The sequence below is a fragment of the Anarrhichthys ocellatus genome, unplaced genomic scaffold, assembly GCF_004355925.1.
Source record: "Anarrhichthys ocellatus isolate YVR2014 unplaced genomic scaffold, GSC_Weel_1.0 scaffold4, whole genome shotgun sequence".
NCBI classification, from domain to species: domain Eukaryota; kingdom Metazoa; phylum Chordata; class Actinopteri; order Perciformes; family Anarhichadidae; genus Anarrhichthys; species Anarrhichthys ocellatus.
In genome coordinates this window covers 11,100,393-11,116,836 of record NW_022280034.1, presented here as the reverse complement: position 1 = coordinate 11,116,836, position 16,444 = coordinate 11,100,393, and the positions used below count along the sequence as shown (strand labels likewise).

Below are 16,444 nucleotides of genomic sequence, written 5' to 3'. Positions count from 1 at the left end.
ACACACACACACACACACATACACACACACACACACACACACACACACACACACACACACACACACAAAGAATGGGGCCCTCACTGCTGGAGCCCTGCCAGACAAGTCCATCTGCTTTTAAAGTGGAACCCAATTTACGCCACCTAGAGGGCCTCGATTGCTCAGGAACCCTCAATCTCACCAAGCAGAGGTCACCCGATCCTCAATGTACGGCCTTGCATCGGCACCCGGTGGGATCTGGGTTGGTCGAGTGCCGACGGCTAAAAAGGTAAAAAGGTTTGATGGGAGGCGGTCCAACTCTTGAGTAAACTCATTCGTCGGCCCTGTGACATTCCCTGACTCGTTTTGACAGCAGCACCCTTACACTGCCACTGATGTGTAAAAAAAACTGATTGTGGGTACGACCGGCCGTCTCCAAGCAGTGCGACGCATACTTGGGAATGGCAGCCCTGCGGCGAGAGTCATGAGCTCATATTAAAACAGACACAATGTGTTGTTTTAACTCGCTTGCTTCTTTAAAATTCCACCAGCTGCATGCGTGCACACACACACACACACACACACGTGCACTCCCACAATATATACCCCCCTCTCCTTGAGGCTCTGACTCTGTGGTGGAAACCCCCTTCAGTCGCACATAGATCACATAACCTCTCTTGTCATCGGAGGACAGCACTCCCAATGGAAAGATGCAGATTCACACACGCTGAGCGCCGGCCAAGGCTCCAGACTGCCATTGTCCTTCGTAGTCATCCAAACAAAACAATGAAGAGGGTCACGCAAGGCCCCCTGTGGAATGGTAAATACCCGCGGAGATGGAGAGTCAAAGAGGAAGAGGCAGCGAGAGAGAGAGGAAGTGAGTGAGAGTGAGAGAGAGAGAGAGAGAGAATCCACTGACAATCACAGTGGTATATGGAAAAGCAAAATATGATCATCTGGGGGAAGCTGAATTCCACTAATGTTCAATCATTCATGAAGGATCTGACACTGCTCACATGGAAAATATGTCAGCGCCGTGATGTAGAGCAAAAACAGTAACGTAAAGAAAGAGATGAGATCATTTACAGTCTATGTGTAAAGAGTTATAGTTACTATAGCACATGGTGAAAACATTCAGCTCCGAGTTAGAGAACAATATCTCATGCTCTGTAGTAGAATAACTAAAATATACATCGCATACAGTGCGGGAGACAGTAGCTCATGTCATGTGTACAGCCACCGAGGCGAGTGCTGCTTTTTGTCAGCGCCGTGCTCGGGGCAGAAAACAAAAAAAAAAAAGTGCAAACGGTATCAAACGGCTGAGATTGTGGTGATGTAAATCATTCATTAGTGCCGAGTGACCCTCATTATAAAACCATCTTTGTTGTCATTATTCATCGGGCATAAAATGCGAGCCTGTTAATTCAGACTTCAGGATGTCGACAATGGGCGTCCTACAAAGGGCTCGGAAGGCAAGTCCCCCCTCCCGATTGGTCTTTCATATGCTAATGAGGAAACTGTTTTGGGTTTACTGGCCTGGTTGGAAATGATTTAGGGTGACACCGGTGCTCTGAGCCTTTATGTTTGGGCTGGCCGCGGGGGCTCATATATCACCATGATCATTAATCAATTAGCGTCTCCTAGCCACCTGTCGGACACATCGCCGCACAAAACATTCCTGCCCTTGGGCAGTTGCTAGACGATGATCATCAGTAGCACCGCTATTACCTTCCAACCCTTCGGCAACCCCCCCCCTTTATGGTAATACCCTGATGGATTACATAATCGCACCCAAACACTGGCCACAACGAAAAAGGGCTCCGTTCCAAGAGAAGCAAATCTGAGTACCGCCATGGTGGGTTTTTTTTAATGGGTCTTCCACTCCCAACTCAATTAAAACGCCAAGTTTTTTTTTTTTTAACACGCATTCGCCCTCCACTGTCACAAACAGAAAAGAAGAGGCCGAGAGGAATTGATGCGGGCCTTGTAGGAGAATCAATAAGCTGACCGCTATTCAAAAGTGCTGAATGCACACCAACGCCGAGGCCTTCATTGTTTTAAATGCAGCTGTCTCCAGCGGGGTATTGATGGTTGTTTAGTATTGATGACGTGTCACAGTAGCCAAACACATGCGAGATGGAGAGGGGTCTAAACTATCAGGGTGTTAGTGACATTAGAGTCCAGAAAAGGGATTTTATTTAGACGAGACGAACTTACTGCTGACTTGAACAAACACACAGTGGCTTTCTGACTAGCTGCTCATTCATCTTTAAATCACAGATTCCCTGGATAAAGGTTTCTGTAAACTTCCAGTTTCTGGAAAACTGAAGAAGAGAGAAAGCTGTTACACATTTCATGGTCTGGGTTGTTTGAAAAGTGCATCAGGTTTTGGGATCTCACGAAGACACTTGAGACACTTGTGCGGCGATGGCGATTGAACAAATCCTCAACGATTCCCGTGAAAACGACTACCCTCTGCCCAACCGCTTCAAATAGGTCTCTCTGAAGATTTGCATGTAAATCTGAACTCTCATGCAAAGGCCCTCGCTTGCCACGAGACACACTCTTTTGCACAGCTCCGCTTCCCTAACAATACCCAGCTCCCTCCACCCTCCCATCCAACCCCCCCCCCCCCCCCCCCAAAAAAGCCTTCACATTTTTCACCCTTTTTTTTGTTGTTTGGAACTAATTCTAAAAAGCAGCCGAAGAGATAAGTGGCACTAAAATTAGAGCCTAATCCGCCCAACCCTCAATATGGGGACATGGAGAATGTAGATTTGTCAAGCCTTGATTTAGCAGTATTCTTTCATTATGAAAGTAGCACTCTTCACGCAGCTTAGCAATACCAAATGGTTCAATCAGTCTCGTGTGGAACATTTAGGAGGGACGGAGGATGGAGTTAGGGCCTATCTGTGAACCCAGAACACTTGGCATCGGGCTGGTGCCATTATTGTGTTGCCAGCATTGTTAGTCCTACCTGTGCTGCGCTCTTCCACTCCTGAGGGTTCCCCGTAGAAAATGACATTCACTGAACACTTCTAAAGGCTCCAAACACAGGAGTGGTTTCACTGGGGGATTGTAGAAAAACTGGGCCACTGTGTTGAGCATGGAAAGTGTGTAACACTGGGCACTGGAGACTGAGAGTTGTTGTTTTGTTTTTTCATTTCTCTTTCGTCTTTTAAATCCAATCAGTCCAGGCAAGACGCCAGCTGCTGACATTATCAGGTGGATTTTCAACAGAACAAAAGATCCTCTGCAATTCTTTACACTGCCATTGGAGGAAAATATATCCCAACCAGCATAGACACAGTGTGTGTGTGTGTGTGTGTGTGTGTGTGTGTGTGCGTGCGTGCGCACGCACACACACACACACACACACACACACACACATTTACAGCCCCTGTCCTTGGTATTTCAACCAAATTCATTTCTTCCAGAAGATTATTTCCCCGATAATCTGGCCCGTTCTTCTATTTACCTATCTCTCCAGTGAGGGCCTAAAAACCGGCAGCGATATTAGAAGTTTAAAAAGGTCAAAACTAAAGCGGAGAGCATTGTAGAGGAAATACATATCTGCGCCGGCTCGCTGTATCTAATCACATTCAAGACATAAATGTATCTCAGAGGCCACGAGGCCAAAGAACAGATATTTTTGGAAAAGATAAATGTGGAAAGGGGGAGATAATCTCACACTTGAGTAAAGTGCAGAGCTGTGTTGCCTGGTATCTGCTGGTGGACACGCAATGTTGGGGTGAAAAAACTACTGCCTGAGCAAGATAAATGCCATCCACATGGTACAGAGGCAGAGAGAAGACAGCAGGGGGGGGGGGGCGGCGACAGGGCAGAGGCTTGACCTCTCGGGGTCAATAGGGGATGAGTAACATTTATCATACCTACGCTAGCTGCTAAATGAAAAGCCAGGCCGCTTCTCTCCCAAGAATTCAGCCACATTTCGACGTCAAAGTCCAAATGAAGGCTGGGCCCACTAACCAGATGCCCCGCGTTTATGACAAAGACAAATATTGGAATCCCTAAGTGGAAAAACATGCCACGCTGGCACATGGCAGCAGCAGTGAAACGTTACATCATGTTGACGATTTAATGAGCGCAGCCTGGATCCGATCAAAAGTTTAAATGCCTGCCAGTGCCAATAGAAAAGCGTGTATTTCATGCTTCGCAAGAGAGGCTACAGAATAAGTTTCATTCAAAAGCAAAAACAATGGTTGGAGGACGGAGGAGCAGCGGTGGAGGACCTGATGGAAAGCCGTGGAAGGTATCCGAAGACACGGAGCCACGGCTCAGCCCCACACCGACACTCGCATGGAGGGAAAGCACAAAGAAGCGATTGAGTGCGGAGACCAGATTTGGCACCCATGCCTATCATAAAACAAGCCAACCCCCAGGGGGGAACTGGCCGACAGCGGTTGAAAATGCACGGCAGCTCTGCGTTGTTTCGGCGCTCTGGACAAGTGGACCGGAGTTGGAGTGGGCATCCCGGGCCAGAGGCCAACCCGAGAATGAGAACGCTGCCGTTGTGCCGAAAGGACAATTACGCCACACTCACGCAACAGACATTCATCCAAGTGGAGATGACAGTCTATTTTGCATATTAGACAAACATACCCTCATTGTGAGCCATTTCGTAACTTGTGCATGGGCACAATATCTACAATGACTCCACTAGAAGTGAAATGCACAAACAAATTAGAGATGGCATCCCATTCTTCTCATCCCACGTCTCCAACGCACGGAGAAGATGAACTTTTTGTTTTTCCCCAGTCGCAAACACAAGTTTCCAAGAATCTCGAGCGCTTTCTCCAAATCACTCAACGCACTCGAGCGCTTGGACGTTCCGAACGCAGTGAAAGGTTATTTTGAGGCGCTCGGACAGGAGGTGTCTGCGACACTCAACATTTGTCCCTTTCTGAAACGTACAATCTGACATCATGGCTCTTTCTGCAGCTTGCAGCGTCATCCCACTCCGGTTAGAGGGCACTAAAAAAATAATAAGGGACGTTGTCCAATGCCACAACTGAAGGCAGGAATCTGGGAAGAAGATAAGAATAGTAGAGGCTCAAAAAGATCCAGGGAAATATCCAGAAAAACAAATTCAAACCCACAGCATGCTGCTCCCTTCCCACTACAGACCAGTGAGGAAAACACAGACAAGCATACAAAGAGTATACAATAACGAACAAAAGAGGATACTTATTGTTATTATTTGTTCCTTTAACGTCTCAATAGTGCTCAGATGATGACACAATGCACACCTGTTTTTAATTCGTCACTTTATGAGCAGAACACTAACACGCTGAGAAAAACAAACGTTATTTAGACATTCTATCATCGCCGGTGTTAATCTGTTGTTCGTTAAAGTTGGCTGAAATAAAACTGGTTAACACTTCTACAATAATTTCACACTTAGTGCAGCAGGAACAAGGGCTAAATCAAAAAAGGCAAGAGAGCGGCCTTTTCCACATGTGGGCAGAGCTCCAAGTGGTCTGCAGACCGTTTTCTCCTCATTTTTCACATTCCTACTGTCCGTGTTCACTGCTGAACCACACCAGACACCTCTGGACCGGGAGCAACGGAGGAAGCGCCAGAGCGGGAGACAGAAGCAGACCAATCGAAATCAGCATCGAGGTCTGGACAAATTTTAAATTGTCACAGCAGGATGCCATACCAGAAAAACATACCCACTTCCGTATTAAGAAACATATGAAAGCTGCAACACCTTGGAAAATAGTGACATGACATGAGGCACCGCACTTGATGAATTTACTACATTGGACCACAAAACGAGACAAGAACTGCTCCCCGCGGCCCCCCCGCCTCACATCTCCTCCAGACATACAGCCAACTCGAAAACAAGCGACATCGCTCTCTAAGCAACGGAGAGAGATATTGATCAACTGTCATTTACTGTCAGTGTCGATCTCGCCGACAGGTTGGAGGTGCAGCGGGTGCTCGAGACGTTGCGTTACTCTTTAACGTTATTAATTACACTTACGATGTGTCAAAAATGTCTGCAGTGGTTAAAATATATGCATTGATAGACTGACTCTTCTTACACGTCTACCCCACATTCACAGTGGCAGAGCATGCTATCTAACAGACTACCTCGACTTCTGCAGCCTCTTTATTGATCTCATGTATCAATGATTACTTCTGCTTTACGAGTACACTGCTGATGTCCGACGGAAGGAAGTGTTTGTTTAGACACAACATGCTTGTGAAGGCCATACAGGAACTCCCTTGTATACATATGACTTCCACAGAGACAGACCTCTTCAATATCTCCGTTTATGAAGTTGAACAATATAATCTTTGAGTCAAGTCCGTATTGATTGTAGTAGAAATCCCTCTGATAATAAAACATACAGCTTGTGGCTGTGGCAAGCTTAAACTAGGTGAGTCCCAAGCTGATCTGCGGGATGGGGATTGAGGCCATCAAGGCATTCTTTATGGATTATATGAAACTCAATCTTCTTCCGGTCCTTCGTCTCTCATAATCCATTGCGCTCCTTTAAACGCTGGAACCTGTTCCTCCTTAACGCCCACAATTGCATCGCAAATAAGTGAACTAAAAGGTAGTGTGAACCAATTTACAGTAGCCAGTAGTTTCATTTCATGTTTTGTTTTTTTCAGACAGCCAGCATTAACAAGCAAAGCCAATTTGGGTTTTAAAAACAGAGGTGGTCTGCCTCTTTTTCAGTGTCAGTTTGGAGGTGGAAAATGCCTCATGCTGAATTCAGCATCTTGTTCATGCTGTGGATGAAGACAGAATTGATCCTATCCACATCGCCTTGCCACATACGATACACACTTTGTTCTCTGTGGATACGATTCAACATATCTTCTTATGGAGGAAAACAAAAATCCCGAAGTTCAACCACAGCAAAAAGGCCAGAGAGTGAAGTGAAAATGGGCCCCGAGTTGAGCAGGCAGTGACCAAGAAAACTAGGATTGGGTTGATGTGTACAAATGAGAGGTTGTGCAGAAATCACCCTGGAACAGGAATGAGAGCGGTGCAGAGAAGCCTCCTGGAACACAGTCAACACATTTCACACACGCAGGGCCTGGAAACAACACGCTCGGGGCTCCCACCTTCATTTAGATGAAAATGGACCCCCTCGAGAGGAAATAAAGCCATTTTTAACTCCCCCCCCCCCCCCCCTCTCGCTACGAGTCGGCCTTCCGTAATGTGCCCAGTCAATGGACTGTGGGTTTATTCAACTGCAGGCAGCCCACAGCACAGCCATAAATAATGTAGGGCGGCTCACATGAAACCCTAATCACCATTGTGCTGTCACCCAACAGAGAAGATTGCTTGTTTAATTTACTGCGCCGCATCTGTCTCAGTTCTGCCCAATTTAGCTTCACAATTTCAATGGGCAAGTACTCCAGGTATTTATCAATATGCTTTTCATCCAAAGCCATGAATCAATAAGAAGGCAATGCTCATGTATCCAAGTCTGTGTGTTCGCGTGTGTGTGTGTGTGTGTGTGTGTGTGTTCGCGCGCGCGTGTGTGTGTGTGTTCGCGCGTGTGTGTGCGCGTGTGTGTGTGTGTGTGTCGTAAAGAACAAAAACAAGAAACCTGCAGCCTGTGTAACGACAAACGCCATCAACGCTCAATAACCAGAGACTCATCATTGGCCATACACACCGCACTTCATTATTACATTACTCCTCCATTAGCAGGCAGACATTTGCATATTGCAGTCACTTCTTACAGAGGCTGTTGATCATAAATGGCAGCCATATGCTGCCTAGTGTGCCATATTACAGAATTATTACTGCGACACAAAAAGCCAAGAAAAATGGAAATCACGTTGACACAAAACTAAGTAACAGTCTCGCTGACTGAATGAGTATCATTTACATTTTTTGAGGCCCAGTTTGTTGGCTGCGTCCGATGCTTTCCTCACACAATATACATTATGATTTGTGCATAAAATATCTGAACAGCAGCAATGTATTCAGCTTTTATGAGAACAAAACATGGAAGATGAATGACTGCCTTATAAACCCACACAAAGGTAAATGTAATTAGCCCCTAATCGTCTTTTGCTGCATTGTTTTGGGGGGTCATTTTGGCTCGACATCCACCCCCCCTTGCTGCAAACACAGGAATCCTGTCATCCAACAGGCTTCATACGGCACCGTCTCAGTATGACAGATATTTGGTGTGATGGCACTGTGATGACAACCCATGGAGACAGAATAAGTAGCAGCGGCTCACTAACTACATAGACTTGGCAGGCTCAAAGCCCATCAGAGCAGTAATACAGCGATGCTGTGAGCAGCCGAGCCACGTTCGACCGGCTAGCTGTCCGAGCTAGCAGCAGCGAGAGCGGTGTCGTCTCTGTTCAGGACCATTATCTTTCTCACCGCGGCGTTCACTTCGTACTGATGAATGTGGCCTGTAGCAAATTCGAGCTAATGTGCAAGCAGCTGCAGCAGCTGGGGTAACACACTGTCAACCGCCACATACGCCCACACAGGAGGCACAATAGAGGGGGATTTGTTCCACCCAAACCAGTGTTGAGATGCGTTCGGTTTGTGTAGCGCTTTGAAAACTGGACATGGCCGCTGCGCAGGAGACTCGCATGCAACATCCGGTATAGCAGACACAGGAGCTGTCAAGCATGTCAATTAGGAAGATCCAGTCCAGCTGATAAGGAACCACTCCAGTGTGCAGTTTATTGTTGTAATCTGGAGTAGATCTGTTTGATAAAGTAATGTTTTTCTGGGGCAAAAATACCAACCATGTTTTAGGTTGCAGCTTCTCCAATGTGAATATTTTCAGCTTTTCTCAGCGTTTATAATTAGAAGCTGAATATCTTTGGGTTTTGGACTGTTGGTGGCACGAAACAAGATATTCGACGATGGATATTGTCAATACCTTATGGCATTTTATAAACTAATAATAGACTAATTAGAAAAATAATCCAGGGTTCAGTGACAAGGCAAACCTTTTTGTCTACATTTCTCTATCTGGCACCTGAGCAATCTTTTTTTAAATATTCTACTGTATAATGAGTAAGACTAAAATTATAGAACGTAAATATAAAAATGATAGGTTTTGTTCTGGTGGACGACCAACCAGAAATCACGACGTCATCGCTGACTGCAGACACACACTTGGCACAGAGCCGCGCTGGTATTATCGAGGGGCGTTTGAGGACAGATCGGCTGGTCGGACATCTGTGTAAGTGACACCAGCTATCTGGCTAGCTGTCTGACTCATGGCAGCACGAGGGTTAACTTGGCAGCTCAGCTGTACAGTGCGGCTCTGAAAGGAATATTAACAGCATGTCCCTCTGTGCAGACCGGGAGAGAGAGAGAGAAAGAGAGAGAGAGCAACAGGAAAAAGGAGGAGAAAAACAGAGCTGAAGAAAAGGCAAGGACCAAAAACAGGGGGGGGTGCGATTCCAATTTCCAGTGACAGTGCGCTCAGGATCACTGTTTCAGTGAAAGAACATATCATCTGTCAAAGCTAATGGCAGTGTCCCGGGGAAAATGCAGGAAAATAGAATGGAGACCAATCATTAAGAAGGTGGGTGATGGGGGGGGATGGGGTTCGAATCCAACGGCCTGCTCCACTGTCTGCCCGGGAAAATAAATATACACATCAGCCATTATATACATTTATGAGGTGGCAGCGCAGCCGCGATCAAGGGCTGGTTCTCATTCTAAAGAGATAATATTAGCGCAGATGCCCGAAGAGGAACCCGTGGGCCCGGAGCCATCGCTGGGAATGAAGAGGTCGCACCGGCTTCCTGGTGGGACGGGCTGGCAGGCTAGTGAACAGGCCCAGCCAGCCTGTCTCTCACTCAGAGCTGTGGATGTACTCAGTAGAAGCAATTGATAGCATTGTTTTATGGAGAAGAGGGTGGAGGGGGATTAAGAACCAACAATAGGGCTCTTTCACTGGAAATGTCAGCCGTCGCGCTGGGGGGACTGTCCGACTGGGCAGAGGGACTTTTGTAAAAAGCCAAAAGGTACAAAATGAGTGTGGAAAATAGTATGAAACCCTGTGACGATGGGCGACGGAACAGTGCGACATGCTCCAGAATGTTCCCGTGCCAAATGGTAGAAATGCAATCTCAAACATGGCAGAACAGGCTATAAGGGAAACGTTACAACGCATATCATGTGAGATCCAGTCAAACAGAAACACAAGGCTTTCAATTTATGTTTATAACATAAATGTGTCAATTATTTCAAGGTCTACCAAAACACGCGGCAGCTTGAAACACATTCCAAATCAATAACCAGGATAATAGGTTATATGGGTCTTTAGCTCAGCCTCATTAGGGGAAAAAAAAAAAAGAGGAGACAAACGTGGCCTGATTCTTCAGGCACATTAACATAGCGAGGAACCTAAAATAACACAAACGATGATCCATTCTGGGACATTTGATCATGAGACTTACAAAGGAGAGATACAAGGCTCTCCCTCCGAGTGCTTTGATAACCCCACTGGCCTTGGACCTCTTTGAAAATCTCACTCTGAAGGTTTGAGGTGAATATAAAGCGCGAGTTGAACTGAGGTACCCTGCCGCTTTACGGCCGGGATGAAACGGAGTTATTCTGCCACTCTGACCTAATTGCTCTCTCGCTCTCCCAACATGAACACTGGGAGCCGTGCACTCTGACACGTAAAGATTATTTAATACCATCAAAGCCATAAAAAGAGGAATAAAAGGGAGGCAGTGCGAAAAAAGGGGGGTTAACCCTCGCGAGGCCGGCAGTGCCGGGCAGTCCAGAGAGCTGTGTGGAAAACAGCTGAAAGGGAATCAGTATGCAAAAGCAGGCCTGTCTAAGTGCCGCCGGCCGACGCGAGCGGAGCTCGCACATCCCAACATCACAGCGGCTCCAGAACTCCCTCTCTAAAAAAAAAAATAAAAATAAAATCCCACTCGGCTTCGGCTACGCTCCTGGTATCGGCTCCCACCCTTCTTCTCTCCTGCTTTTCCCACACTCGCCCCAGTCCCTAAGGCAATGACTACGTCATTGGGCACCACTGCCAAACCACTGTAATATCCCAATTTATATCTACTTATTTCTAACAGAGTCGGAGCCTGTTTCATTTAGGTCAAGGCTGGTTTTATTGGTGTAAAGCTACACTGCTCGGTTCCACCGGGCTTCATTTTTAGAAGTAATTGCTTCTCTATTAGGCCAAAGCTCGCCAACAAACTGAGCTATTCTTAATGGCAGTAGATTGGTGAACCAACACATGTAGAACATCAAAACAAAAGTCTAAAAAGATAAGGTTTTTTTCCCTATTTACAGTAAGTGTAAAACAACTCTGCTGTTTGTTTTTTCACTTTAATTACTTCCTACCCCAGAAAAAGAGCCACTCGCATCTGAAATGTGAGTGTGGGTGGGAGCGGGAAGAGGTGTTTACCGTTAGCTAATCTCTGGGTGACATCTCCAGGGTGCCCTGACATTGTGGCGAGCGTGTCTCATCTGTCAGAGCCTGATGAGTTTGTGCTGCACAGCCTCATGAGTCAGCCTGGTTAGTAAACAACAGGGCAGCAGGCTGCTGTGGCGAGGCTGTGTGCATAGACCACTACAGACCGAAGAAAACCACCTGACACACCAAGGTTTATTCAGAGGTCCAATGCCAAATGTAGCAAAAGAGTACATCTCTAGAATATTTCCCCTTTGCTGCTAAAACTGCATTTTCACACCTACTATTGGTGGTAAATGTGTTATTCCTGAAGGATGCTATCTTGTGACTGAGATCAAACCGATTCGCAAGAATAAACAATGTGGTGACCTACTGAGCTGAATGGATGACACCATCTATGACACCTGATAGTAACACGACGAAGGAATATTAAAAAAAAAAAAAAAAACACGGTGCCCGCTCTCTAACTTGCCAAGCATTATGAGAATAGGTTACCCGAAACTTCTAAATTCAACATGCACAAGTCGATGTTTGTTTTGTTCCGTCAAAAGAAAAGTAAGAGAAAAGATCTTTTGGATGAAATCTAGTAAATATATAAGAAAACCAGCTGAGCAGTATCAGCTGCCCAACAATCTGATAGAAGCAAACGTATCTAAATGTGAGCAATCCAACCAGCTGTTAATAACTCATCACCTCTCACCAAGTCATTTGTTCCACAGGTGATGAACAAATCAAAAGTGACAAATACAATTGACAGAGCTAGGAGCCACTGACTCACTACTACTGTGTTTTTAAAGAACCAAAAAGGATCCTTTCCAGTGTCATTCATGCTTGACTTTACAATCTGCAGAGGAAGGAAAGGGACTTTGCGAGGGGGTGAGGACAAAGTGAGTGTGCCACTGCCACCACTGATGATGACACATACAGTGCTATGTGAAGGCGAGGCCTTTAGCTGGCACTGTTCACACGAGGAGGACCAATGACGCTCGTCAAAGGGTTGACAGTACCACACAAAAAAAAAGCACCGCCTTGTGCCGCGTAACAGAACGCCACTGCATTTTAACAAACGAATACAACAATGGGTAGTTTAACGTAAAAAAAAAAACCATGCTTATTTCTGGGTTGCAGGTCTACCTCGGAAAGGGCTTTCTGACAGCAAGGTAGAACGGTGAACACATTCCAAATATAGCGAACACTTAAACTACTTTATGAGTGGCTACAACATGTTTTGCTGCTGTCACCATCTACAGCAGTTTCTCCAAACTGGGGGCGTGTTGACCACCATACACTGACTGAAGCACCTCATACAACCTTACTTCAAAAAACCACCCAAACTATGCCTTTAACACTTGAGATATTTTTATGAATGCCAACATCATACCTCTCTGATAGCCTAATTACAACCACTGAGAGAGGGACTGTATTTTTAGAACTCAATGAAGGGCAGGACATGGGATCAGGTATCACAAGACAGCAGAAACAGTTATAACAGACATCTAAAAAGGTTATTATCAAAATTACTATTAGATGTCACAGTTTAGGGGGCCGGTAAACAATGCTGTGTTTAGCCCAAGCCTTCCCAATTACGGCGGTGGCACAACATTTAACCGTGAATCACACCAAGAGAGGAGGTGACAATGCGGGGAAAACTCTGACACACCAAATTTCCCACTTCGTGGCTCAGCCTCTAATGCATCTTGCTCTGAATGTCACAGGTTGTCACAGGAGAAAGGGCATCTTCTTCTTCTTCTTCTTCCAGCCCCGCCCCACACACACACACTCTGTCTGCAGACAGTATTACACAAGTTGAGTGAGGCATAATAAACCTGTAGCTGCATAAAAAAAAAAAATCATTAAACAAATTACGCTGTGCCAAATGCATAAAGTGCACAGCTATTTAAAGATGACTCAAATAAAAAAATGAAACATCTCGGAAGCACTTGTTACAGCCGCAAATGGAGTTAAATGCGCTCTAATCTGTGGTTTCACAAGACAACATTTTACAAGTGAACACTGATGACTTTCTGGTGCTGCAGGGTATGCAACTCAAATATTATAGCGCAGTCCTGACATTTAATTTGCTGACACCCAGACGCCTCAAATTGCCACATTATCTTGACAGGGGTTAATCAGGGGTGTTAACTAATTAGGGGAGATATCCGTCAGTTTCCAGCGGGAACATGAAGGCTCCACTTTCAGAAGAATGCATTCGTGTTTGTGTCATCAAGTTTGCGGCTCGGTATTAGGAGCGCATCAGAAGAATGCAGGCTGTGGTTGCCCCCGCGTGAGCTGCATGCCTGTTCATCCGTTTAGAGGAATGGCGCTGCTGATATGATCGGTATCAACAGCGAAGTATATACAATGCAGTGTGCAAAGTTCACCTCGAGCCTAAAAGTAGCCCGCAACAAAGCAATAGGGAGCGAAAACACGATGTGAGAATATAGATATCTCTCCACATTCCAGGGTGCACAAAACAAACAAGTAGGCACCGACGGCGAGGCGCAGAGCGTTGCATGTTTTTTAGCGCAACATAACAGCACTTTTTAAATGATAAGCTCAATAGTTGTCAGGTTGGCTGTTAATTGACTCGAGTAAAGCGCTGAGATGTGTCCCGCTGTCTTTACAGGCTTAACGTTGAGGAGCAGAGGAGCGTTAGCTTTGCATGCTAGCCGCCCTAACAGACGTCATGTCCACTGAACATAATGTCGCGTGGACAAACACAATTAGCGGTAGTTTTCTTTTCTTTTTTTCTTTCGGTAGCCACGAATTACCAAGTTGACAGGAGTTTTGGACTCCAGGTGTTCATTTTTTTTTTTTGACAATGAACGGCGTTAAAAACCTGTCACACTCGTGCACATTACCACCGTGGCCATGCACGACGCATTCAAAATCCTCCAGGTGGAAGAGCTAACCCTTAATTACGGTGCCCCCGTTAGCCTCTTATGAGACGCGGACGCATGCTGTCAAATGTTGACAAGCTGTCAATGGCGTGTGGATGGAAATACCTGGGACCTGTTGACTCCTCCTCCCGGTCCCCTCGGGCTGCTGGTGGAAGTTCAGCCGCGCAGCTGTATTTCTCCGCGGCGGTTCAAAGTTTTCTGCCGACTCTCGCTTGTGCAAACGGTGTCTCCCACGGAGTTCCGAGTGGCATTAACCCGCGGCCGGCAAAACCGTGATGTACGTGGAGGAACGGCGAGCCGCTTTCAGAGCTCGGGCAAGTTTGGCACGGCTTTCGCGAAGGCAACCATTGCAGTCACGTTCTCTGGCTGTGAAATCCAACACCGGCTCCCTCTGACCCCGCCCCTTTCCTTTTCCGGGGGCCAGTCCTCTAAAAAGTGGATGTCCTGCCCCCCCCCACAGATGTGCTGAGGGCTCTGCATAAATGATGCGAGGCAACAAGAAAAGCACAGCATTCGTTCAGCTGCATATGTTAAGTGGGTTTCATCCTTTTATGTTTTTTTTTCTTTACTTATGCTTTTCTTAATAAATACACAAAACTCCCTCTTCTATTCTCAGTCAGGCAGCCAAAGACCAAAGCCAAAGACTTACTTTTTTTAGTTGACAAAGAACTAACTTTAACCTTTAATGTGAGGCTGAAGTCAATGGTGTCTCCAGTGAGTGTGTGATTATGTAACTTTTTACATTTCAAAAGCAATGCAACCAAACACAAGCTTGCAAAAGAGAGTGTAGCAAGCAAAAGATACTAAAGTATCAATTTAGAAGCCAGAAATCAAGAGAAAAAGCAAGATGTTGCATTCTGATTATAATGCATTCATTATACAACCACTGAGACACATATCTAGACATGGAACATATTTCAGACTGTTGTAATAATAATGGCTTCAACCTTAAAAATACATCGTTCATTAATCATGTATATGACTCAGTTTTCCTTATGGTACTTTCCTCTATTTTGTCACTCCTTAAAAACCATCAACTTGTAAAATGTCAACTCTATATCATCACAATGGGACACCAGAGAGACTGGAGAATTTTCAGACTTTATTAAAATATGTATCATTTGTATAAAATTTTAAATCTGGCCTTTCCTCCACTATTCCTCCAGCATGCCTCCCCGTCCTGCTGAGAACAAGGCTCTAACATCTCTTCCATCACAGATTGCACTGTAACCTTTTGTCACACTGCATTTGGGCAGTCAGCTCCATCTGTTAAATCCAGCACTCAAGAGGAACTCTTGTGCCAGATCACATAAAGAGCTTTTTATATTTAAAGACAAATTTGTCCAGAAGCAACCCAACTATGTGCTCACTTACTCTGCACTTTTTTAAAAATGTCTCTATAATTGGCATTTGATAGCTCTGTAATATTTTAGATGTGACCTACTGTATGCATTTATGTTATACCTCCTCTCTTGTGCCTGATGTCATAACTGTGCTGTGTTTTTAATTGTGCCTGCGTGTGAAAATTAGCTCTCAGCTTGGCTAGCTGTTTTAACAGTTGATGCAAATGATATGATGCTGTACATGGCTCACTGAAGAAATTAAATCAAATGAACCAAGAAAGCTCACAAACTAAACCGTTTCTGCAAGCAATTGTTTAAGATTTCTTTTGTGCACGCACACACATGAGCCTGTATATTTCAATTTCGATCAGTTATTAAAACTGTAATTAATTGATTGCATTTTGTTAATCACATCATTTATTGCTTAAAAAATATGAAGAACTCTCACTTTATTTATAATGTAAATGAAAAAGATTTTCCAGTACTGATGAGACAAATGGTTAACGGCAGTTGATGTGCGATTTACCTTTTTTTTCACAGTTTATTGACTATGCAAATAATTGGTTAATCAAAAATATAAACAATAGTTTGATCAATAATCAAAGTATTTGCAGCTTTAATGTTCCCATGTACACTCAAGTGGGTGTATGTGTGTGTGCACAGTAGTGTGGATACAGTAGCAGGTGCAAAGAGGTCTCTGCGTCTGTGTGTTTGCGTGCGAAGGGGTTGTGTACCACCTTAAAGCACAGGTTCTCTCCCATCTCTCAGATATGACTGCTACACTCAATGGCTTTCTGCCCCA

At 45.2% G+C, this 16,444-nt stretch overlaps 1 protein-coding gene across 3 annotated transcripts in view; it reads right to left on the bottom strand.

Annotated features, from left to right (window-relative positions):
* The window catches only part of raraa (retinoic acid receptor, alpha a), a 131,595-nt gene extending 116,908 nt beyond the window's left edge, over positions 1–14,687 (bottom strand). For all 3 annotated transcript variants that reach the window (XM_031843201.1, XM_031843200.1, XM_031843204.1), the window contains exon 1: positions 14,405–14,687. The gene's annotated coding sequence lies outside the window, so the exon portion shown is untranslated. The remainder of the gene's footprint in view (positions 1–14,404) is intronic.
* Positions 14,688–16,444: the final 1,757 nt, after the last annotated feature.